A 24,023-nucleotide genomic window follows, 5' to 3' on the forward strand; every position below is an offset into this window, starting at 1 on the left:
TGATAGTGTACTGGGGTTATCTGCCCCAGTTCCATAGACATTGCAGTTGTTAGTTTTGGTTACTGATAACACCATACTACCAGAGGGATCAGCCTTAGTGTTCAGTGTCATTGCTGTAAACCCCGAAAATACATTTTTAGTAGTCTTGTGCTGTGAAAGGATGTTTTCCTCTCTACCCTTCAATGACACTGACACTGGGCTTGTAAGGCCAGTGCAGTCATATTGGCACCAAAAATAGCAACACCTTTATCTCTGAAATACGGGTAGATACCTGCAAAACTTAAAGGGGTTCTCCCATCTTAGCCTTTCAGCCAGGCTGTAGGCAGTGTCTGCTTCTCACTTCCTGTATTTCTCCCCCTCCCTCCTGCTGAATAGGACACACAACACTTCTGCAGGTCAGATAATATTCAGATTCTTGTACAGAATGACTCTGTGTTATCTGTGTGTTTACTTAGAGAGATAACAGACTAGGCTTTATCAGCAAAGTGCAATCATCTCAAGCGATTGTCCTGCACTGAGCAAGTGACGTCATTTGTCCTATCTTCCAGGTGCATGGTTAACCCCTTCCCGCCGATGGCATTTTTTGATTTTCGTTTTTGACTCCCCTCCTTCAAAACCCCATAACTTTTTTATTTCTCCGCTCCCAGAGCCATATGAGGTCTTAATTTTTGCGGGACAAATTTTTCTTCATGATGCTACCATTAATTATTCTATATAATGTACTGGGAAGCAGGAAAAAAATTCAGAATGGGGTGGATTTGAAGAAAAAATGCATTTCTGCGACTTTCTTACAGGCTTTGGTTTTACGGCGTTCACTGTGCAGCCAAAATGACATGTCCCTTATATTCTGTGTTTCGGTACGGTTCCAGGGATACCAAATTTATATGGTTTTATTTACATTTTGACCCCTAAAAAAAATTCCAAAACTGTGTTAAAAAATTTTTTTTCTAAAAGTCGCCATATTCCGACGGCCGTAACTTTTTTATACGTAAGTGTACGGGGATGCATAGGGCGTCTTTTTTTGCGGGGCCGGGTGTACTTTTTAGTTCTACCATTTTCGGGAAAGGTTATTGCTTTGATCACTTTTTATTCAAATTTTTATCAGAATCAAAACAGTGAAAAAACGGCGGTTTGGCACTTTCGACTATTTTTCCCGCTACGGTGTTTACCGAACAGGAAATTTTTTTTTATAGATTTGTAGAGCGGGCGATTTTGGACGCGGAGATACCTAACATGTATATGTTTCACAGTTTTTAACTACTTTTATATGTGTTCTAGGGAAAGGGGGGGTGATTTGAACTTTTAATTCTTTTTATATTTTTTTATATTTTTTTAACTTTTTTTTTTTGCATTTATTAGACCCCCTAGGGGTGTTGAACCCCAGGGGGTCTGATCACTAATGCAATGCATTACAATGCTAATGCATTGCAAAAAAGCATCCTTTCTTTTGCAGGCTGCATAGACCAGCCTGCAAAAGAAAGGATTTGCAGACAAGCCTGGGAGCCTGTACAAGGCTCCCGGCTGTCATGGCAACGGGACGTCAGCCCTGGAGCATGCTCCAGGAGCCGGCGATCCCGGCCAAAATGGCGTCGCCCATGCGCCACCGGGAAAATGGCGCCTCCGGCGCCTTTGAGCGCGGCGCCGGAGGGGTTAATGCATTAATGCATTAAAGCCGGTTGTCTACTGCTTAAAGCAGTAGACACCCGGCGGCTATGGCGGCCGCCCGGGGAGGAATGGGCGGAATAAATTCAAATACCAGGCAAACAAAGCAGAATTTCTAAAGCAATATATTTAGAAAAAGGCTTCAATTTACATAAGCTACCAGTATAGATAGGATCCTTGAGATGGGACAACCCCTTTAAAGTGTGCTGAATTCCAACAGTATAGAACAGAGTTAGGCAAACTTCGGCACTTCAGCTGTTGTGAAACTACAACTCCCAGCATGCATATGTACTCTGATGTTCTTGGACAGGGGTCGGCAACCCCTGGCACGCGTGCCAAGACTGGCACGCGAGGCATATTTTGCTGGCACGGCAGCCAGCCTGAGACTTCACACTAAAATTTAGAGAGAGAGAGCGTCCTTTCAGTGCTCTGGTAGAGCTGCGGTGTAGGACACGCCCCCTTCTCTCACTGCCCACCAATCAGAGGTGAGCCTCTCACTGCACAGGATAAGGGCTCCCTGGACCTGCTGCTACATGTGAGGAGGAGCTCCTGCCGTCTGCAGCCCTGAAGAGGAGGAGAAGCAAAGTGAAAGTAAAAACATCAGGTACGTGTGTGATACTAACTATTCTTATTAATGTCAGGCATTTGGTTTTATTAATTTAGTTTTAGTAACTCCATGTGCCTCACATTAATAGCAGTTAACCCCATCATGTCCCTCACATTATCCCTGTGTGGCTCACATAAGGGTTACTGATGTGTGAGACATAAGGGGTACTAATAAAGGACCTATATAATGAAGATATTCACTTATTACCTCCATATGTCTCACATATCAGTGTCCCTTATGTGAAGCACACAGGGGGTTAATGTGAGGGACATGATGGGGTTAACTGCTATTAATATGAGGCACATTGAGTTGTAACCTGCAATGCACATGACCAGACTCTTTATCTTTATAGGTCTGGATAAAAGTACAGACCTATATATTTCAATTGACCCATATATACAGCCATTCTTTTTGTGGCTGTGTATCTGGGCCATATTGAAGAACTGAAAACTATTGAGCAGGTCCTATATGTGTCCTTTACATCTCCTATATCTGTCTGCATTTGCAGCCCTGTCAATTCATTTCTAATGTATAGGTCAGTGAAAACCACATGCGTGCCATTTGTATGCAGGAGGCCTAAGGCTGAGGCTCCACGTTGCAGAAATGCAGCATTTTTGTTGCAGATTTTGATGCGGTTTATTTCAATCAAAGCTAAAAATGGCTACAGAAGGAATGGGAAATATATAGGAAGCTTCTTATACGTTTCCCTTCTGCTCAATCCACTCCTGGCTTAGGCTCAGAAAAACACAGCAAAATATGTAACAAAAAAAGCTGTGTTCCCACAACGTGGGGGGCCTTAATCTAAAGCCCCACGTTGCAGAAACAGCTTTTTTTCATTGCAGATTTTGCTGGTTTTTTTGAGCCGAAGCCAGGAGTAGATTGAGCAGGAGGGAGACGTATAAAAAGCTTCCTATATATTTCCCATTCATTTTCTAGCCATTCTTGGCTTCGACGGAAAGAAAAACGCAGCCAAATCTGCAATAAAAAAGCTGCATTTTTGTAATGTGGGGCCTCAGCCTTTAGTGTGATTTTGTGATATTGGGTGGTGACACTGTAACTAGATGCAATTAAAGCCAAATCCAGTTCCTGGGCACCAGTGCATTCACTTTGTTGTAAGTGTGACACCCATTAATTCCTGGCTGGGGTTTTGCTGTTACTGCACTGCCAGGAACTAAAAGTGACAAATTAATCTGCGTTTCACTTAGGGAGCGTTCACACTACCGTTGGTGTCCGACAGCTAGAGTCCACTGCTAATGTCTGTTCAAAATCTTGTGTGGACATTAGCAGTGGACACTAGCTGTGTCTGTGACATTTTGCATTGATTTAAATGGACATCGGGTGCGTTCATTTACTGTTCGTGGGTGTCCTTAAGTGTCCGTTCCCAAAGATGTCCGACTTTTCAAGCGGACAGCAGAACCCGACAGCACCCCTATGTTGCGGTTTGTGCTATATGACTTTAGCGTAGGTGTCGTCAGCTTTACAATTATTGCCCGACACTCCGAGGACCTCATCTTTGATTTTTTTAATTTAAATCGGCACGCCGAACAGAAAAGGTTGCCTACCCCTGTTCTTGGAACTTCCATGGAAGTGAATGGAGCATGTTGGGACTTGTAGTTTTGCAGCAGCTGGAGTGTGGAAGGTTGCTGACCCCTGGTATAAAACATCATACCATCATAACATCCCAACTTTCAGAAAACAGAATGGAAAAATGTATGGCAAATTTAGCTCTACCCACTTCTATGTTGACTCCGTCCATTCTCATCCATATTCCCATGTGCCCTCGCACAGTATAATGCTCCTACAGTCACCCCATCATTATATGCCTCCACATTATAATGTTCCCCTCCAACTGCCCCACAGTATTAAGTCCCTCTCCTGGTGCCCCAGTTTAAACTGTAGGAAACTAGAGGAGGACATAAAACTGGGGCAGCTGGAGGGAGACATTAAACAATTGGGATAGTTGGAGGGGGATAATAAATTAAGGGCAGCTGGAGCGAGATTTTAAACTGGGGGCAACTAGAAAGGAACGTTAAACTCGGCACCTGGAAGGGGATATTAAACATAGGGTAGCTGGAGGGTGACATTAAAATGTGGGCAACTAGAGGCGTACAGGTCCCCCTACAGCTTCTCCTATGGTTTAATGTCTTCCTCCAGTGAGCCCCATTGTTTAAAGTTCCCCTCCAGTTGTCCCCAGTTTAATGTCCCTCTTACTCTCCCCCTCAGTTTAATTGCTCCCTTCATCTGCCCCAGTTTAATGTCCCCCTTTAGCTGCCCCCAGTTTAATTTCACCCCTTTGCCTGCCCCCAGCTTCATGTACCCTCTTCATCTGCGCCCAGGGGGCAGACCAGGGGGCAATAATAAGGAATAAATGTTCTTGAGGAACGTCTGATCATTAATTCCCCATGTAAAGGGTCCTTAAAGAGGACCTTTCACATCCTCATAGATGTGCAGTATTATATACAGCTAGAAAGCCAACTCTCCCAGTATGAACCCCGATGCTGGAGATATAGTTTCCATTTATTTCAGCACTGATATCTCTCCACTGTCAGAAGGACCAGCATTACAGCCTAGGATCATCACTGGGCTGTAAGGAGTGCCCCCCTCTGTTTCCAGCAGATATGTTACTACTGTATCTTGTGTCTAATGAAATCCAAAACATCACGTTATTAATTATTATTCTGTATCACACTGCCACCCTCTGGTTCTCACACCATATCACTATCATATGCAGGATGACATTAACAAGGACTTCACTATTATTAATAAGTATCTTCATTTTATACATTGCTACTGAATCTAAAAAATAGCCCATTAGTGTAATAAGAATATGTTTCTACTGTATTATGGTGCTATTACACATGCAGGTGTGTACATGCAGTAATTTATATACTTGACCTATAGTTGCATATTGAAATAATGACACGCCTGGTTGTATCATAGCAAGTAAGTGTGCCTGGTAATACACAAAGACCATTCTTTTTATTAGCACATCATAAAAATAGTAGTGATTTACCCGCAACAATTAACCGATTAGACCTGCTGAATGATTCCAGATGATGAGTGGGATGATGTAGGATGCGGTATCTGCTCTGCACAAATTCTGGAAACCCATGACTAAGGTCCTATGTTGTGAAAATTGGGTGTTTTTGGCTGTGTTTTAGGCTAAGGCCCCATATAGCGCCCCGTATTTTTAAAAAAAAGTGCTGCGGAAAAAAACATGGTGGCAAAACATTGCACTGCAAGGTTTCCTTTGCAGACTTTCTGCTTCCATTATACCTATAGAGAAACCACCGGCGTTTACGTCGGTATAATTGACATGCTGTGATTTCCAAAACCGCAACAGTCCGCAGTGCGTATTTTCCCGCACTGTGGGGAATGGATTCAATAGAATCCCATCCACTATATAGCGACTATAAAATGCCACATGGAGCCCCGGCCTTATAGTAACAGCAAAGTGAATAGGGTTTTGAATAATCTCATCTACACAGCTGCAGAAAAGCTGTGGAATAGAAAGCCATTTACCTGTAGATTTAATAGGGGAAGGTAAAAGCAGATAAAACCACAGTAAAAACACAATGCATTTCTGCTGCTTTTTTTATTTTTTTATTTACAGAGCTATGTTTCATCACATGGAGCCTTAGTCTAAAAAAAGCATTCCTTTTTTTTTTTTCTTTTTTTTAATGTAGATTGTGAGCCCCACATAGAGCTCACAATGTACGTTTTTCCCTATCAGTATGTCTTTTATTTTTTTTGGAATATGGGATGGAAATCCATGCAAACACGGGGAGAACATACAAACTCCTTGCAGATGGTTTTTTGCCCATGGTGGGATTTGAACACCAGGACTCCAGCGCTGCAGGGCTGCAGTGCTAACCACTGAGCCACTGTGTGGCCCCTAAAAAAAAAAAAAAGCATTCCTGTCTCAAGAGTAGAGGGTCATCCAATCTTGTTTGGATAGGAATCTGCCTGTTTGCTATTCTCAGAATTCCTCGCTGTACTGAAAGAATAGAGCCACTCGTTCATGACCACTTTTTTAGGCACAGTGGCTGGAAGACAGGGATCCAGAGGACCAGGTTCCAGAGGTGGGACTCACAACTACTGAAGAGTTATTGCGTATCCTGTGAATATGACATAAATGTCCAAGGGAATATCTTTTTTAGGCTAACGCCCTACGTAGTGAGCCGCAGCCAAAAAGCTCTGCGGAAAACACCATGGTGGAAGCGCATTGCGTTTATTTCCGCAGCGCTTTACACAGAAAGTTCCCAGAGTTTTCCTCTGTGGCCTTTCTGTCCCTATTATACCTATACGGAAAATACCAGTGTTTCTATAGGTATAATTGACATGCTATGATTTACAAGAACGCAGCAGTTTGTGAAATCGCAGCAATTCCGCTGCAGATTTTCTTTCACAATCTGGGGCCTCAGTCTTAGGCTGGTCTTACACGAACGTAATTTAAATCCGCAAATGGTCCGCAATTGTGGGTTTTGCAATTGCGGACCATTTGCGGACACATTGTATTCAGTGCGGCCTCTTAAACAAATGGATATTTTATCCGTGGTGTGCTGTGCCGTGACTGAGGTCCGCACTGAATACCGCAGGTCCACAAAGACCGTGAATTCACGGCACTGCACGGACTTACCCATAGAACTCTATGGGCGTGTGCGGCAGGACACGGACGTCTGCAGAATGTCTATTTGGAGTAAAATAGTAGTGCTGCTGATAAGGAACTTGTAGACCGTAAAACCAATATGATTGTGTAAGACCAGCCTTAAAGAACACTTGCGAATTTCAGTCCACAGGATTTTCTTCAAGTTCCTGAAGCAGTTTTGTAGAAATTCTACAGGGCATAAAATGACAGGGTGCCAGATCTGTCACATAACAGACATCCACAGCCCACATTGACTTATAATGAGTTCATTTTGATCGGTTGTATTTTAGATTTCCGAATACTAATGCATAATAATGACTAGAGATGAGTGAACAGTGTTCTATCGAACTCATGTTCGATCGGATATTAGGCTGTTCGACATGTTCGAATCGAATCGAACACCGCGTGGTAAAGTGCGCCATTACTCGATTCCCCTCCCACCTTCCCTGGCGCCTTTTTTGCTCCAATAACAGCGCAGGGTAGGTGGGACAGGAACTACGACACCGGTGACGTTGAAAAAAGTAGGAAAAACCCATTGGCTGCCGAAAACATGTGACCTCTAATTTAAAAGAACAGCGCCGCCCAGGTTCGCGTCATTCTGAGCTTGCAATTCACCGGGGACGGAGGTTTCCGTCCAGTTAGCTAGGGCTTAGATTCTGGGTAGGCAGGGACAGGCTAGGATAGGAAGGAGAAGACAACCACAACAGCTCTTGTAAGAGCTAAATTCCAGGGAGAAGCTTGTCAGTGTAACGTGGCACTGACGGGCTCAATCGCCGCAACCCAGCTTTCCCAGGATCCTGAATGGAATACACTGACAGTGTATTCCCGTATACCCTATATATACCCCCAATCCCCGTTCCAACAGTGTGCCCCCCCAACCTTCACCCCAGAAATACCCTGCAAGTCCCCTAGCAATAGAATTGGGGCTATATACACCCACTATTTTTGCTACTGCCATATAGTTCCATTGTCTGACTGGGAATTCAAAGAATATATTGGTGTTACAAATACCTTCAAGTCCTGCCACTGCCATATAGTGCCAGTTTCTGACTGGGAATTCAAAGAATATATTGGGGTTACAAATACCCTCATTTCTTGCTACTGCCATATAGTGCCAGTTTCTGACTGAGAATTCAAAGAATATATTGGGGTTACAAATACCCTCATTTCTTGCTACTGACATATAGTGCCAGTTTCTGACTGGGAATTCAAAGAATATATTGGGGTTACAAATACCCTCATTTCTTGCTACTGCCATATAGTGCCATTGTCTGACTGGGAATTCCAAGAATATATTGGGGTTACAAATACCTTCAAGTCCTGCTACTGCCATATAGTGCCAGTTTCTGACTGGGAATTCAAAGAATATATTGGGGTTACAAATACCCTCATTTCTTGCTACTGCCATATAGTGCCAGTTTCTGACTGGGAATTCAAAATGCGCAAGGCTCCCGGAAAGGGACGTGGACGAGGCCGTGGGCGAGGTCGGGGGAATGGCTCTGGGGAGCAAGGTAGCAGTGAAGCCACAGGGCGTCCCGTGCCTACTCCTGTGGGGCAGCAAGCATTGCGCCGCTCCACAGTGCCAGGGTTGCTTGCCACATTAACTAAACTGCAGGGTACAAACCTTAGTAGGCCCGAGAACCAGGAACAGGTCTTGCAATGGCTGTCGGATAACGCTTACAGCACATTGTCCAGCAGCCAGTCAGGCTCTGCCTCCTCTCCTCCTATTACCCAACAGTCTTGTCCTCCTTCCTCCGAAAATTCCCAAGCTTCACAGAACAATAACCCCAACTGTCCCTGCTCCCCAGAGCTGTTCTCCGCTCCTTTCATTGTCCCTCAACCTGCCCCTCCATTTCGCGATTCCACGGACCTAACAGAGGAGCATCTGTGTCCAGATGCTCAAACACTAGAGTCTCCTCCATCTCCGTTCGATTTGGTGGTGGATGACCAGCAACCCACCCTCATCGACGACGATGTGACGCAGTTGCTGTCAGGGCATCCAGTTGACATGCGCATTGTGCGGGAGGAGGAGATGAAACAGGAGTTGGAAGAGGGAGTGGTGGATGATGAGGACACTGACCCGACCTGGACAGGGGGGATGTCAAGCGGGGAAAGTAGTGTGGATGTTGAGGCAGGTGCAGCACCAAAAAGGGTAGCTAGAGGCAGAGGCAGAGGTCAGCAGCTTAGGCGAAGCCAGGCCACACCCGGAATCTCCCAAGATGTTCCAGTTCGTACCCAGCCCCGAAAAACTCCCACCTCGAGGGCACGTTTCTCGAAGGTGTGGAGTTTTTTCAAGGAATGCGCCGAGGACAGATATAGTGTTGTCTGCACAATTTGCCTTTCGAAATTGATTAGGGGCTCTGAGAAGAGCAACCTGTCCACCACTTCAATGCGCCGTCATTTGGAATCCAAGCACTGGAATCAGTGGCAGGCAGCAACGGCAGGACAAAGGCCGCCTGCCGTTCACGCCACTGCCTCTGCCACTGCCACTGCTCACTGTGCTGGCGATGCACTCCAGAGGACGAGCCAGGACACCACTTCATCTGCCTCCGCCACTTTGTTGACTTCTTCCTCATCCTCCCCTGTTCCTGTCTTATCTCCTTCTCCTGCACCATCAAAGGCACCATCAGGCGCTTCTTTACAACAACCCACCATCTCTCAGACATTGGAGCGGCGGCAGAAATACACCGCTAACCACCCACACGCGCAAGCCTTGAATGCCAACATCGCTAAACTGCTGGCCCAGGAGATGTTGGCGTTCCGGCTTGTTGAAACTCCCGCCTTCCTGGACCTGATGGCAACTGCGGCACCTCGCTATGCCGTCCCTAGCCGTCACTACTTCTCCCGGTGTGCCGTCCCCGCCTTGCACCAGCACGTGTCACTCAACATCAGGCGGGCCCTTAGTTCCGCGCTTTGCACAAAGGTCCACTTGACCACCGACGCGTGGACAAGTGCATGCGGACAGGGACGCTACATTTCACTGACGGCACACTGGGTGAATGTAGTTGAGGCTGGGACTGCTTCCCAAACTGGCCCGGTGTACCTCGTCTCCCCTCCTAACATTCCTGGCAGGGACACGAGAAGAACACCCCCCTCCTCCTCCTCCTCCACCGCCTCCTCCTCCGCCACCGCCTCCTCCTCCGCTGTTAGATTGACCCCAGCTACGAGTTGGAAACGTTGCAGCACTGGCGTTGGTAGACGTCAGCAGGCCGTGCTGAAGCTGATCAGCTTGGGGGACAGACAGCACACTGCCTCCGAGGTGAGGGATGCCCTCCTCGATGAGACGGCAATATGGTTTGAGCCGCTGCACCTGGGCCCAGGCATGGTCGTTTGTGATAACGGCCGGAACCTGGTAGCAGCTCTGGAGCTTGCCGGACTCCAACATGTTCCATGCCTGGCCCACGTCTTCAACCTAGTGGTGCAACGTTTCCTAAAGAGCTACCCCAATGTTCCAGAGCTACTGGTGAAAGTGCGGCGCATGTGTGCCCACTTTCGCAAGTCGACAGTATCCACTGCTAGCTTAAAATCTCTCCAGCAACGCCTGCATGTGCCACACCGGCTTTTGTGCGACGTCCCCACACGCTGGAACTCAACGTTTCAGATGTTGAATAGAGTGGTTGAGCAGCAGAGACCTTTGATGGAATACCAGCTACAAAACCCTAGGGTGCCACAAAGTCAGCTGCCTCAGTTTCTCATCCATGAGTGGCCATGGATGAGAGACCTTTGTGACATCCTACGGGTGTTTGAGGAGTCCACAAGGAGGGTGAGCTCTGAGGATGCGATGGTGAGCCTTACAATCCCGCTCTTGTGTGTTCTGAGAGAATCCCTGATTGACATCAGGGATAACTCAGATCACACAGAGGAGTCAGGGATAGCATCCGATCCGTCACAGCTGGAGAGTAGGTCCACACATCTGTCCGCTTCATCGCGTTTAATGGAGGAGGAGGAGGAGGAAGAAGAGTTGTCCGATGATGTGATGGTGATACAGGAGGCTTCCGGGCAACTTCGAATCGTCCCATTGTTGCAGCGCGGATGGGTAGACATGGACTATGAGGAGGAAATGGAGATTGAACTTTCCGGTGGGGCCAGAGGAGTCATGCCAACTAACACTGTGGCAGACATGGCTGAGTTCATGTTGGGGTGCTTTACAACCAACAAGCGTATTGTCAAAATCATGGAGGACAACCAGTACTGGATCTTTGCTATCCTTGACCCCCAGTATAAAAACAACATCTCCTCTTTTATTCCGGTAGAGGGGAGGGCCAATCGCATCAATGCTTGCCACAAGCAATTGGTGCAGAATATGATGGATATGTTTCCAGCATGTGACGTTGGCGGCAGGGAGGGCAGTTCCTCCAGTAGGCGACCAAGTTCTCACCGGTCCACACAAACAAGGGGCACACTGTCTAAGGTCTGGGACACCTTGATGGCACCCCCTCGCCAAAGTGCGGCCACGGAGGGTCCTAGTGTCACCAGACGTGAGAAGTATAGGCGCATGTTGCGGGAATACCTTTCCGACCTGTGGCTTGAACTTGCCCTATATGCCTTGGAGGTGCTGTCCTGTCCTGCCGCCAGCATCCTATCTGAGAGGGTGTTCAGTGCAGCCGGTGGCATCATCACTGACAAGCGCACCTGTCTGTCAGCTGAGAGTGCCGACCGGCTCACTTTGATAAAAATGAACCACCACTGGATAGAGCCTTCATTTTCGTGCCCACCTGTGTAAAGCACCCCAACATGAAACTCCATGTCTGTGCTCAACCTCTCCAATTCCTCCGCATCCTCATCCATCATAAGCGTTGCACAATTCTGCTAATACTAGGCTCCCTCCACCCTGATTTCCCCCAACTCTGCTGGTTAGAGGCTCCCTCCACCCTGATTTCCCCCAACTCTGCTGGTTAGAGGCTCCCTCCTTCCTGATTTCCCACAACTCTGCTGGTTAGAGGCTCCCTCCACCCTGATTTCCCACAACTCTGCTGGTTAGAGGCTCCCTCCACCCTGATTTCCCACAACTCTGCTGGTTAGAGGCTCCCTCCACCCTGATTTCCCACAACTCTGCTAGTTAGAGGCTCCCTCCACCATGAATTTGCCCAAACTGGGGTTTTTAGAGGCTCCCTCCACCATGAATTTCCCAAAACTTGGCTGTTTAGAGGCTCCTTCCACCATGAATTGGTCCAAACTGGGCTGGTTAGAGGCTCCCTCCACCATGAATTTGGCCAAACTGGGGTTTTTAGAGGTTCCCTCCACCATGAATTGGTCCAAACTGGGCTGGTTAGTGGCTCCCTCCACCATGAATTTGGCCAAACTGGGGTTTTTAGAGGCTCCCTCCACCATGAATTGGTCCAAACTGGGGTTTTTAGAGGCTCCCTCCACCATGAATTGGTCCAAACTGGGGTTTTTAGAGGCTCCCTCCACCATGAATTGGTCCAAACTGGGGTTTTTAGAGGCTCCCTCCACCATGAATTGGTCCAAACTGGGGTTTTTAGAGGCTCCCTCCACCATGAATTTCCCAAAACTTGGCTGTTTAGAGGCTCCCTCCACCATGAATTGGTCCAAACTGGGCTGGTTAGAGGCTCCCTCCACCATGAATTTGGCCAAACTGGGGTTTTTAGAGGCTCCCTCCACCATAAATTTTCCAAAACTTGGCTGTTTAGAGGCTCCCTCCACCATGAATTGGTCCAAACTGGGGTTTTTAGAGGCTCCCTCCACCATGAATTGGTCCAAACTGGGGTTTTTAGAGGCTCCCTCCACCATGAATTTGCCCAAACTGGGGTTTTTAGAGGCTCCCTCCACCATGAATTTCCCAAAACTTGGCTGTTTAGAGGCTCCCTCCACCATGAATTGGTCCAAACTGGGGTTTTTAGAGGCTCCCTCCACCATGAATTGGTCCAAACTGGGGTTTTTAGAGGCTCCCTCCACCATGAATTTGCTCAAACTGGGGTTTTTAGAGGCTCCCTCCACCATGAATTTCCCAAAACTTGGCTGTTTAGAGGCTCCCTCCACCATGAATTGGTCCAAACTGGGCTGGTTAGAGGCTCCCTCCACTATGAATTTGGCCAAACTGGGGTTTTTAGAGGCTCCCTCCACCATGAATTTCCCAAAACTTGGCTGTTTAGAGGCTCCCTCCACCATGAATTGGTCCAAACTGGGCTGGTTAGAAGCTCCCTCCACCATGAATTTGGCCAAACTGGGGTTTTTAGAGGCTCCCTCCACCATGAATTTCCCAAAACTTGGCTGTTTAGAGGCTCCCTCCACCATGAATTTGCCCAAACTGGGCTGGTTAGAGGCTCCCTCCACCATGAATTTGCCCAAACTGGGCTGTTTAGAGGCTCCCTCCACCATGAATTGGTCCAAACTGGGGTTTTTAGAGGCTCCCTCCACCATGAATTTCCCAAAACTTGGCTGTTTAGAGGCTCAATCCACCATGAATTGGTCCAAACTGGGCTGGTTAGAGGCTCCCTCCACCATGAATTTGGCCAAACTGGGGTTTTTAGAGGCTCCCTCCACCATGAATTTCCCAAAACTTGGCTGTTTAGAGGCTCCCTCCACCATGAATTTCCCAAAACTTGGCTGTTTAGAGGCTCCCTCCACCATGAATTTGCCCAAACTGGGCTGGTTAGAGGCTCCTTCCACCATGAATTTGCCCAAACTGGGCTGTTTAGAGGCTCCCTCCACCATGAATTGGTCCAAACTGGGGTTTTTAGAGGCTCCCTCCACCATGAATTTCCCAAAACTTGGCTGTTTAGAGGCTCAATCCACCATGAATTGGTCCAAACTGGGCTGGTTAGAGGCTCCCTCCACCATGAATTTGGCCAAACTGGGGTTTTTAGAGGCTCCCTCCACCATGAATTTCCCAAAACTTGGCTGTTTAGAGGCTCCCTCCACCATGAACTTCCCATAGCTTGGCTGTTTAGAGGCTCCCTCCACCATGAATTGGTCCAAACTGGGCTTGTTAGAGGCTCCCTCCACCATGAATTTGGCCAAACTGGGGTTTTTAGAGGCTCCCTCCACCATGAATTTCCCAAAACTTGGCTGTTTAGAGGCTCCCTCCACCATGAATTGGTCCAAACTGGGGTTTTTAGAGGCTCCCTCCACCATGAATTGGTCCAAACTGGGATTTTTAGAGGCTCCCTCCACCATGAATTTGCCCAAACTGGGGTTTTTAGAGGCTCCCTCCACCATGAATTTCCCAAAACTTGGCTGTTTAGAGGCTCCCTCCACCATGAATTGGTCCAAACTGAGCTGGTTAGAGGCTCCCTCCACCATGAATTTGGCCAAACTGGGGTTTTTAGAGGCTCCCTCCACCATGAATTTCCCAAAACTTGGCTGTTTAGAGGCTCAATCCACCATGAATTGGTCCAAACTGGGCTGGTTAGAGGCTCCCTCCACTATGAATTTGCCCAAACTGGGGTTTTTAGAGGCTCCCTCCACCATGAATTTGCCCAAACTGGGCTGTTTAGAGGCTCCCTCCACCATGAATTGGTCCAAACTGGGGTTTTTAGAGGCTCCCTCCACCATGAATTGGTCCAAACTGGGCAGGTTAGAGGCTCCCTCCACCATGAATTTGGCCAAACTGGGGTTTTTAGAGGCTCCCTCCACCATGAATTGGTCCAAACTGGGCTGGTTAGAGGCTCCCTCCACCATGAATTTGCCCAAACTGGGGTTTTTAGAGGCTCCCTCCACCATGAATCTCCCAAAACTTGGCTGTTTAGAGGCTCAATCCACCATGAATTGGTCCAAACTGGGCTGGTTAGAGGCTCCCTCCACTATGAATTTGGCCAAACTGGGGTTTTTAGAGGCTCCCTCCACCATGAATTTCCCAAAACTTGGCTGTTTAGAGGCTCCCTCCACCATGAATTGGTCCAAACTGGGCTGGTTAGAGGCTCCCTCCACCATGAATTTGGCCAAACTGGGGTTTTTAGAGGCTCCCTCCACCATGAATTGGTCCAAACTGGGGTTTTTAGAGGCTCCCTCCACCATGAATTTGCCCAAAATGGGCTGTTTAGAGGCTCCCTCCACCATGAATTTGCCCAAACTCTGCTGGTTAGAGGCTCAATCCACCCTGATTTTCAAAACAAATGTTGGTGCCAACCTCAACTTACTACAAGGGCCAAATTCACTGCTGGTGACAAGCTCTCCTCACTCCAAGTGCCAAATACACATGTTTCAAGGTGTTTTCCTACTGTCAGAGAGGTGGTATTGAGTGTGTAAAGTGTGTAGTTGTTAGGCTGTGATGTTGGGGTAATAGAGGGTCTTTGGTGTGTTAGATGCCCCCAGACATGCTTCCCCTGCTGTCCCAGTGTCATTCCAGAGGTGTTGGCATCATTTCCTGGGGTGTCATAGTGGACTTGGTGACCCTCCAGACACGGATTTGGGTTTCCCCCTTAACGAGTATCTGTTCCCCATAGACTATAATGGGGTTCGAAACCCATTCGAACACACGAACATTGAGCGGCTGTTCGAATCGAATTTCGAACCTCGAACATTTTAGTGTTCGCTCATCTCTAATAATGACCAAATCTGCAGTGTGTAAATAAGACTTTAGAGTAGTAAACTCTGAAATTTGGACATGAGTACAGATTGTAATAACAGTTTTTTTTTGTTCCTGTTGGAGTTAAAGCTAACATTATGCAGATGATACTTTAATATTATATTCACTTCATTTACAGCCATGCTTTTACAGATGCCAAAATACAGGTAGTGAAATTACATGGTAACTAATGGATATGAGTTAGGTTAGACCAGGTAAAATACTGTAGTCTAAGGGACCATTTGTTCTTCAGTCTTAACCCTTTTATAAAGTTATGGACTTTTCTGGAGGGAATTCTCAGGTTGCTACACTGGAATTGTCACCATTAGCAACAGCTGATATGCTTCCAACCAAAAGACAGCATCTGCAAGGAGTTTGTACGTTCTCCCCATGTTTGCGTGGGGTTCCTCCAAGTACAGTGCCTTGCGAAAGTATTCGGCCACCTTGAACTTTTCAACCTTTTGCCACATTTCAGGCTTCAAATATAAAGGTATAAAATTTAAATTTTTTGAGGAAGAATCAACAACAAGTGGGACACAATTGTGATCTGGAACGAAATTTATTGGATATTTTAAACTTTTTAAACAACTAAATAACTGAAAAGTGGGGCGTGCAAAATTATTCAGCCCCTTTACTTTCAGTGCAGAAAACTCACTCCGTTTAGTTCAGTGAGGGTCTCTGAATGATCCAATGTTGTCCTAAATGACTGATGATGAGAAATAGAATCCACCTGTGTGCAATCAAGTCTCCGTATAAATGCACCTGCTCTGTGATAGGCTCAGGGTTCTGTTTAAAGTGCAGAGAGCATCATGAAGACCAAGGAACACACCAAGCACACCGTCCTATGTAAGCTCAGCATATAATAATGCCAGGTCCACTTGAACATTAGATAACATGGTGCAAATAAATGTTGACGTTTGGTTAATAGCGGCTGATAAAGCATACGGAGGGATCATAATAACAAGAGGAGGCATTGTCCCATCCCTTCCGCTCATCACACCAATGACTATATGTTCTTCATATATCTACCTTTACACCCAGCAGCTCTGACTTAGACTAGGGACTGTGACTCTTGTTGTGTGACAAAAGACCACTGTGTCACCATCCAACTCATTCACTCATATTAGTGAATGGAGTCACATTGCAACCTGGAGGGTACCGCTACTATCTCAAAAAAGTTGAGTAATATTCGAATTTTTGTGACTGAAACGATCATGGCACCATCAGGGTCAGAATGCGGCTCCATTTACTGAATGAATGAGTCACACGGCTAACTGGCAATTTTTGGTTAAACAACAGGAGTTGTGTTAAAGGTTCAATTAGTCCAATAATGTTGACAGACTCTCATGGATGGTTGTCTAAAATAGATGTTCTGATGACAGATTTGCTTTAAGGCTGGGGCCCTATATGGCGTAAACTCCATGTAAATGGATGGGACACATTTCAGAAAAATACGCACAGCTGAAATGCCACAATCTGTAAATCCATTGCAATTGTATTTATGGAAACGCTGGCGGTTTTCCTATAGGTTTTATTTTAAAATTAAAGTTTATTGAAGGTTTTTCAAAGAAATTTTTTACAACAAAAAGGACAGGGGTAGCGGGGGGAGGGGAGGGGAAGAGACCAGGGGCAACAATCCCAGTCTGGAGGGGGCCGAGGGAGGGGGGGGGCAAGCATAGACTCTGACGCAGCAGAGTCAAAATATACAGAAGCATCAAACATAAAATTGTCAAGCAACAATATCATTCAAATGCTAAGAAACAGGTACACAGGACTCAAGGACACAAACAAACAACATTCTCACAGGGGTACTGTAACATCCGGCCGCATGCTGCGGCGCAGGAGATGTGTTCAGTTGTGATTTTTTTCCGTTTGGTTCTCCTTGCTCTGTCTGAACACTGCCCTATTCTTTCACCTTGGTAATTGATTTTCCACCACACCCATCTCCTTCACCTTCAGTTTGCTCTGATCCTCTAAAGGTTAATCTGGCCTTGCCCTGTGATTGACAGCTGCCTTCCTGTCAACTCCATGGGCGGGTTCTTCCTCCCTATTTAACCTTGGTTCCTATTCACACCAGCGCTTGCTATTGCCGTGCGCATACCTGCTCTGACTTTCGCTGTTTTTGATTACTCTATTATACTTGACCTTTGGCTTTCCTCACTGACTTCTCTTCTTGGACTCCGATTTGGTACTGTATTGCCCGACTGTTACTGACCCTTGGCTAAGTTGACTTCCCATTGTTGTTGTTCGTCTTGTCTGCGTTTTGTGTGTCACATACTCAGGGAGGGACTGTCCTCGTGGTTGCCGCCTATTACGTAGGATAGGGCCTGGCAATAGGAAGGGAGTGCGGGGGGCATAAGCCTAGGGCTCACTGTCTCTTGTGTCCCCGTTCCAGGGTTCCCTAACAGGTACAGAGGGAAAGAGGGGTCGGAAATCGGCGGAATAATAGAAATAGTCCCAGAGCAGCCAAGACTGATGATGATGCCCTTCGTCAGGGACGGCTGGGCCATTAAATATTCCATAGTGCGTAGCTGCAGGAAGTCCTTCAGCCAAGAAAGGAGTGTGGGAGGGGATCTGAGACTTCCAGAGTCTGGGGATAACAGATCTGGCCGCTACTAGCATAAACCCCAAAAGCCTATGGACTGACTTTCTAAATTTGCGCGTGAACAAAGAGAGGAGAAGAGGAGCCGGGTCATCTTTTAGATCTATCCCTGTAACCTGGTGAATAACCCGCCTAACCCCAGTCCAGAAAGGCCGCAGGAGAGGGCATCCCCACCAAATGTGAGCCATCGTGCCTTGAGCAGAGAGACATCTCCAGCACCTATCGGATGCGGAGGGATAAATAGCATGGAGGAGAACCAGAACTCTGTACCATCTGGAGAGGATTTTGTAGTTCGTCTCCTGAGCTCTGCAGGATATCGAGAACTTATGACATGCAGTGAAGGCCGATGACCACACACCCAGCGGGAACGAAACCCCCAGTTCCCTCTCCCCACAAAGGCCGGGAGAGAAGCTGTAGGATCACTCATCAACACCTCATACAGGAGAGAGAAGGTGTGAACAGGAGGGGACGAGGACAGACAGAGTTGTTCAAGAGGAAGTAGAGGCCTATGAAGATCGTTAGAACGTTTCAAGGAAGAGTAGAAATGGGAGAGCTGGGAAAGATGCCAAGAAGGAATAATCCCCGTCGAGTGGGTGGAGGATCCGCCAAGCATCACAAAGCAGCATGGAATTCAGGAGTCTCCTCACCTTGTTCAGCGCCCCATAGGATAAATGTGATCTGCCCGCTGAAGTATCAAGTAAGGGGTTAAGGGGAAGATTAAGATCACCACAAACAATCAGTTGACCCTTGGTGAAAGACTGTAGGGCAGTCAAGGTGGATAGGAGAAAAGGGACCTGCTCGGAATTTGGGGCATAAATATTAGCAATAGTATAAATCGAGCCATAAATCTCACAGATCAGGAACAAGTAACTGGCATCACCATCAGACCTAGCCTCCAAAATCTTAACCGGCAAGTTTCTATGAAAGAATGTGGCCACTCCACGAACTTTACCCAACAGACTACTACAGTGGGACCATTGTGGAAAGTACCGATTCTTAAGCACAGGGACACGGTCAGACGCAAAATGCGTCTCCTGTAAGCAGAGAATCTGCACTTTCCGTTTGTGAGTGTCGTACAGAACCTGAGAACGCTTTTCCGGGACATCAAGGCCCTTAACATTAAAGGAGGAGACAGAGATATCCGCCATGGAGTAAAGGTACAGGGAAGGGGTAGAAACACGAGGAGCAGGCAAAGACAAACAGGGAAGACAAACAATCAAGCAAACACACCAAAAGACACGAGCAGGAGAGGCCAGATGGGGCTTACAGAGAGAGATTCAGGCCAACAAACAAGTCAATACACAAAAAACGGACTATGTGGGAGAAAGGAGGGAAAACCGCAAGATGGAAAGCAAGGGTGATGAACAGAGCTGAACAAAGAAAAGGAGAGAAATAGAGACGAGCCACTACAGCTCTGTCAAAATAAACAGTACACACAATAAGCAGAAGACGAACACAAACAAGAATAATGCAAGGGGGCAAAGAAGACGCCTCCAGAAGGGGAACTAAGGGGAAAGGAGCACAGGTCTCCAAACGGTCTCGCGCTGCGAGGACCAGACTATGTGGGGTCGAGGAAGGCAGACAACGTGGCGTACAACAGAACACTGTCAAAAAAGACAACACTAAAGAAACCAAAATCAGAGCCAAGAGAGAACCACTCCAGCTCCGACACGAGGGCATAAAAACAAGAAAACAGGCAGGAAAAAACAAATAGAGCGTCAACTGGGCAGCAATACCTGAAAAAGAGGGCAAGGGCAAATACTCAATACAATAATCAGAAAGAAGGCACATGAGACCATCAAGGCATGGAACAAACTTACAAAGACCGGACAGCCATGAGCATAGACAAATTATCTAAGTCACTTCTGCGAGCCCCGGACAGCAGGGGGATGGCGTCGATGTTGCGGCCTTTGGGTGCGAGGTGGACCAGAGCCATCGGAAGGGTCCATAGCATCCCAGTGCAAACGCATGGGACCAGAGCGATTAGGATCAGCTAGCAAAGCAGACCACTCAGGAAGCTGCAGCGGTGATAAATCCAAGGCACGAAGGAAGTTCGGAAGGTCTTCCGGGTGGGCAAGAGATAGAACACGATCACACCTTCGAACCTGAAGGGAGAACGGGAAACCCCAGCGGTAGGGAATTTTGCGTTCCTGGAGAAGGGAGAGCAGGGGTTTCAGAGCGGCTCGCTGTCGTAGAGTATACCTAGAGAGATCCGGGAATACGGACAGAGGACAACCATCAAAATCCACAGGGCCGGAGTCTCTAATCTTGCGTAGGATAGCTTCCTTTATGGCATAAAAATGAACACGGCATATCACATCTCTCGGCTTATCAGGATCAGCACTCCGAGGGCGGAGGGCACGGTGAGCACGGTCCATTTCAATGTGAGAATCAGGGGGCCGCCCCAGTAGGGAGTTGAAGATGCCAGTAAGGACCGGGACCAAGTCCTCTGTCGGGACCGATTCAGGTAGGCCCCGGATGCGTATGTTGTTACGGCGATTGCGATTCTCAATGTCATCCATATGAGAAACAAGATTATAGAGTTGCGAGGCGTGCGTGGACACTTGGAGGTGTAGAGTATCAAATGAGGACACAGCAGAAGATTGGAACTCCTCCAAAGCCCGCACCCGCTGTTGCAGGTCAGAAATGTCCGCTTTAACAACTTGTAGGTCCTGGCGCCAGGCGCATTTAAGGTCAGAACCAAGACTGTCCATATCTCTCCTAGTCAGGGTCAAGAGAGCTTGTAGTTCTGGAAATTTCTGCATGGTGCACGCTGCTTCTTCAGGCGGAGGAAGATGAGACACAAAAGCAGGCGCCTCAACCCGGAGAGCTGAGAGGATCGGGCCAGGGTTAGGAGCCTTTTTACAAGTCTCAGGAGCAGGCAGGTCATCTCCAGAGGAGAGGTCATCAGTCAGCTCAGGGCACATCTGGTGGGAGGCTGAGTCTTGGAGCAGGGGTCTCTTATGCGGGGGGCTTGCACCCCAAGCAGAGTCCTTGTGCGGGGTCCCTGGGGGCCAGGAAGGCTGCAGAGGAGATGGAGGGGTCGCCAGCAGGGCCCTAGGTATGACCCTGGGGTCAAATGGAGGGGAGGCAGAACCAGATGCCGCTGCTCCTATGCCTGGTGGAGAGGCCTGTAATGGCGGCGGCTGCTGAGGCTGTGAGGAAGGGATCCCAGACAGGGGAGAGGCAGGAGGTACCTGGGATGCACAGGAGGGCAGCGTGGAAGGTCCCGGTGCGGTCACATCTCGGCAGAAGAGATCCGGCATGGAGGAGGAGACGGAGCTGCGCTGTTCCCAGTATCGCCCACGTGCTGCAGAGGAAGATGGCGGCTGAAGAGTGGAGCAGGCCGCGGACTTCATCGGCTCCATGCGCCCCGCCGCCTGGGCGAAAAAGGTAGGAATGCTGCCATTCTGATGTAGGGGGGTCGAGGGGTCCCCCTGAGGCTTTTTTGAGCGTGACTTGCCCATAGTGCCGGCTAGGAAAGCCCAAGTGTCAGAGCACGGAGCGGAGCTCCTAAGGAAAGCAGCCGCTCGTGTGTATGTCAAGCCACGCCCCCCTCTTTCCTATAGGTTTAATGGAAGCAGAAAGTCTACAGAGGAAAACTCTGTAGACTTTATGTGAAAAGTGATGTGGGAAAAACCTTCATGCGTTTTTTCCAAAGTGCTTTTTAGCTGCAGTTCGCTACGTGGGGCCCTAAACATGAACCTAAAACATCTACACTTGATCTTCCCTTTTTAGCTGGGTTATAGTTTTGTAATTGAAGGGGTTACCCAGTTTCTATTTTTATTATTGTATATTGCTGCTACATAATATATAAATGAGCACTCACGTCTCCCTGTGTCTCCATTTCTACTGCTGGCAGCTCTGTTCATTGACATAAGGATCCCATGCTGTTTGAACAAGAAGGCTGCTGCAGCCTCAAAGATCACCTTGTCACAAGCAGCACTTGTGACTGACTGCAGCGGACCCTTCTCAAAACTGGTATTGGACCTGTAAACAAACAAACAGATCTGCTGGGGCTGGAAACAAAGGCCTGCAGCGAGATAAGTACTTGTTTGTTATGTTTAATCAGTTTTTATTAAAATTTTTGAAAATAACAAATACAGGAAAAAAGGAACAAAGAACAAAAATAAAACAGGAAGTAAATTGCATATATAATAAGCCAAGGAGCCCAACGTGAAGTTAAAGGGGTATTCCCATGAGTATAATCATATCTGTATTTGTAGATAACTAAAAGTTAAATATTTTTGCAAATAGAAGTATTTAAAAATTCTGCAGAGTTTTAAAGATTTTCTCTAACCATCTTAGTGGTGACAGTCTATTGTCTTGATCAGTTACCAATGGATACGACCAAAAATGCAGAAACTTTCTATGGTCTGGGACTTGTCAGGAACCCAGCCACTTTTATTATTATTATTTATATAGCACCATTATTTCCATGGTGTTGTACATTTAGGGGTTTACATACGGTACACAAAATATACAAACAGATATAATACTAACAGTGACCAAGTAGCACAGTGGGATAGAGGGCCCTGTCCGTGAAGGTTTACAATCTATGAGGGAAGAGGGGATAGGCCATTAAGATGGTGGAGTGGTGCCAGTAGTGTTACTGGAAGTTGTAGGCCTTCCTGAATAGGTGAGTCTTCAGAGCCTGCTTGAAGCTTGTGATTGTAGGGGATAATCTAATGTGTCTGGCTAAGGAATTCCAGAGTATGGGAGATGCACAGGAGAAATCTTGGAGCCGGCTGTGTGTAGAACAGATGAGAGCAGAGCGGAGTAGGAGGTCTTGGGAGGATCGGAGGTTACGTGTGGGCAGGCAGCGGGAGATTATGTCGGAGATATATGGAGGGGACAGGTTATGGATGGCTTTGTAAGTCAGCGTTAGCATTTTGAACTCTATTCGCTGGGCAACAGGTAACCAGTGAAGTGATTGGCAGAGGGAAGCGGCGATGAAGAACAGGGGGAGAGGTGTATTAAGTGAGCAGCACATTTTAAAGTGGACTGGAGTGAGAGTATTTGCTGGGAAGAAATGGAAAAAGGTGTTACAGTAATCTAAGCGGGTGATAATGAGGGCATGGACTAGCATCTTAGTAGTTTCAGTAGTGAGGAAGGAGCGGATTTAATGGATGTTCTTGAGTTGGAGGTGGCAGGAGTTGTTGAGAGGGTTTGGACGTGGGACTTGAAGGATAGATCAGAGTTCAGGATTATCCTAAGGCAACGGATTCGTGGGACAGGGGTAGTAAGTGTGGTTCCATTAACTTTGATAGGTCAGGTAGAAAGGCCCTACAAGGTGGGGCGAAGATGATAAACTCTGTTTTCTCCATGTTGAGTTTGAGAAAGCGGGAAGACAAAAAGGAAGCTACAGCCGCAAGACACTCTGGAACTCTGGACAACAGAGAGGTAATGTCTGGTCCAGAGAGATATTTCCTTATTGTACCTGGGTTATCAGACAGGGACACTACATGTATCAGAAGATATCCCGGACACAATAAGAACATCATGGCTGGTTTTCTGACCTTAGAATGTTCCTGCATTCATGGTTGCATCCACTGGCAACTGATCAAGACAACAAGACTGTGACCACAAGATATTTAGAGAAAATGTTTAAAATTCAGCAAAATGTTTCATTACTCATATTTGTAAAAATGTTTAACTTTTAATTATCTACAAATGTAAAAATGGTTATGTTTGTGGAAATACCCCTTTCAGGATGAAACAAGCATTTGAAACACAATGCAGCGATGAGGGGGAGTGCCAATGTGGACCCCAGGCATCAACTGTGAAAATAAGGAGCAATTGATGCTAAGTCGTCAAGAGGTTAGTCTAAGTAGGGAATAAAACCAGAAGTAAAGGAGGGAGGGACAAATAACACAGGAAGGACAAGGTGCTAAATCACTATAAGGAGGAAGACTCCCAAAGGGCCAGAGGAGCCCAAGAAAAAAAAGATTGGTGAACTCCAAGGACTCCTGGAATA

Source organism: Leptodactylus fuscus, chromosome 4 (genome assembly GCF_031893055.1).
Source record: "Leptodactylus fuscus isolate aLepFus1 chromosome 4, aLepFus1.hap2, whole genome shotgun sequence".
Classification (NCBI taxonomy): domain Eukaryota; kingdom Metazoa; phylum Chordata; class Amphibia; order Anura; family Leptodactylidae; genus Leptodactylus; species Leptodactylus fuscus.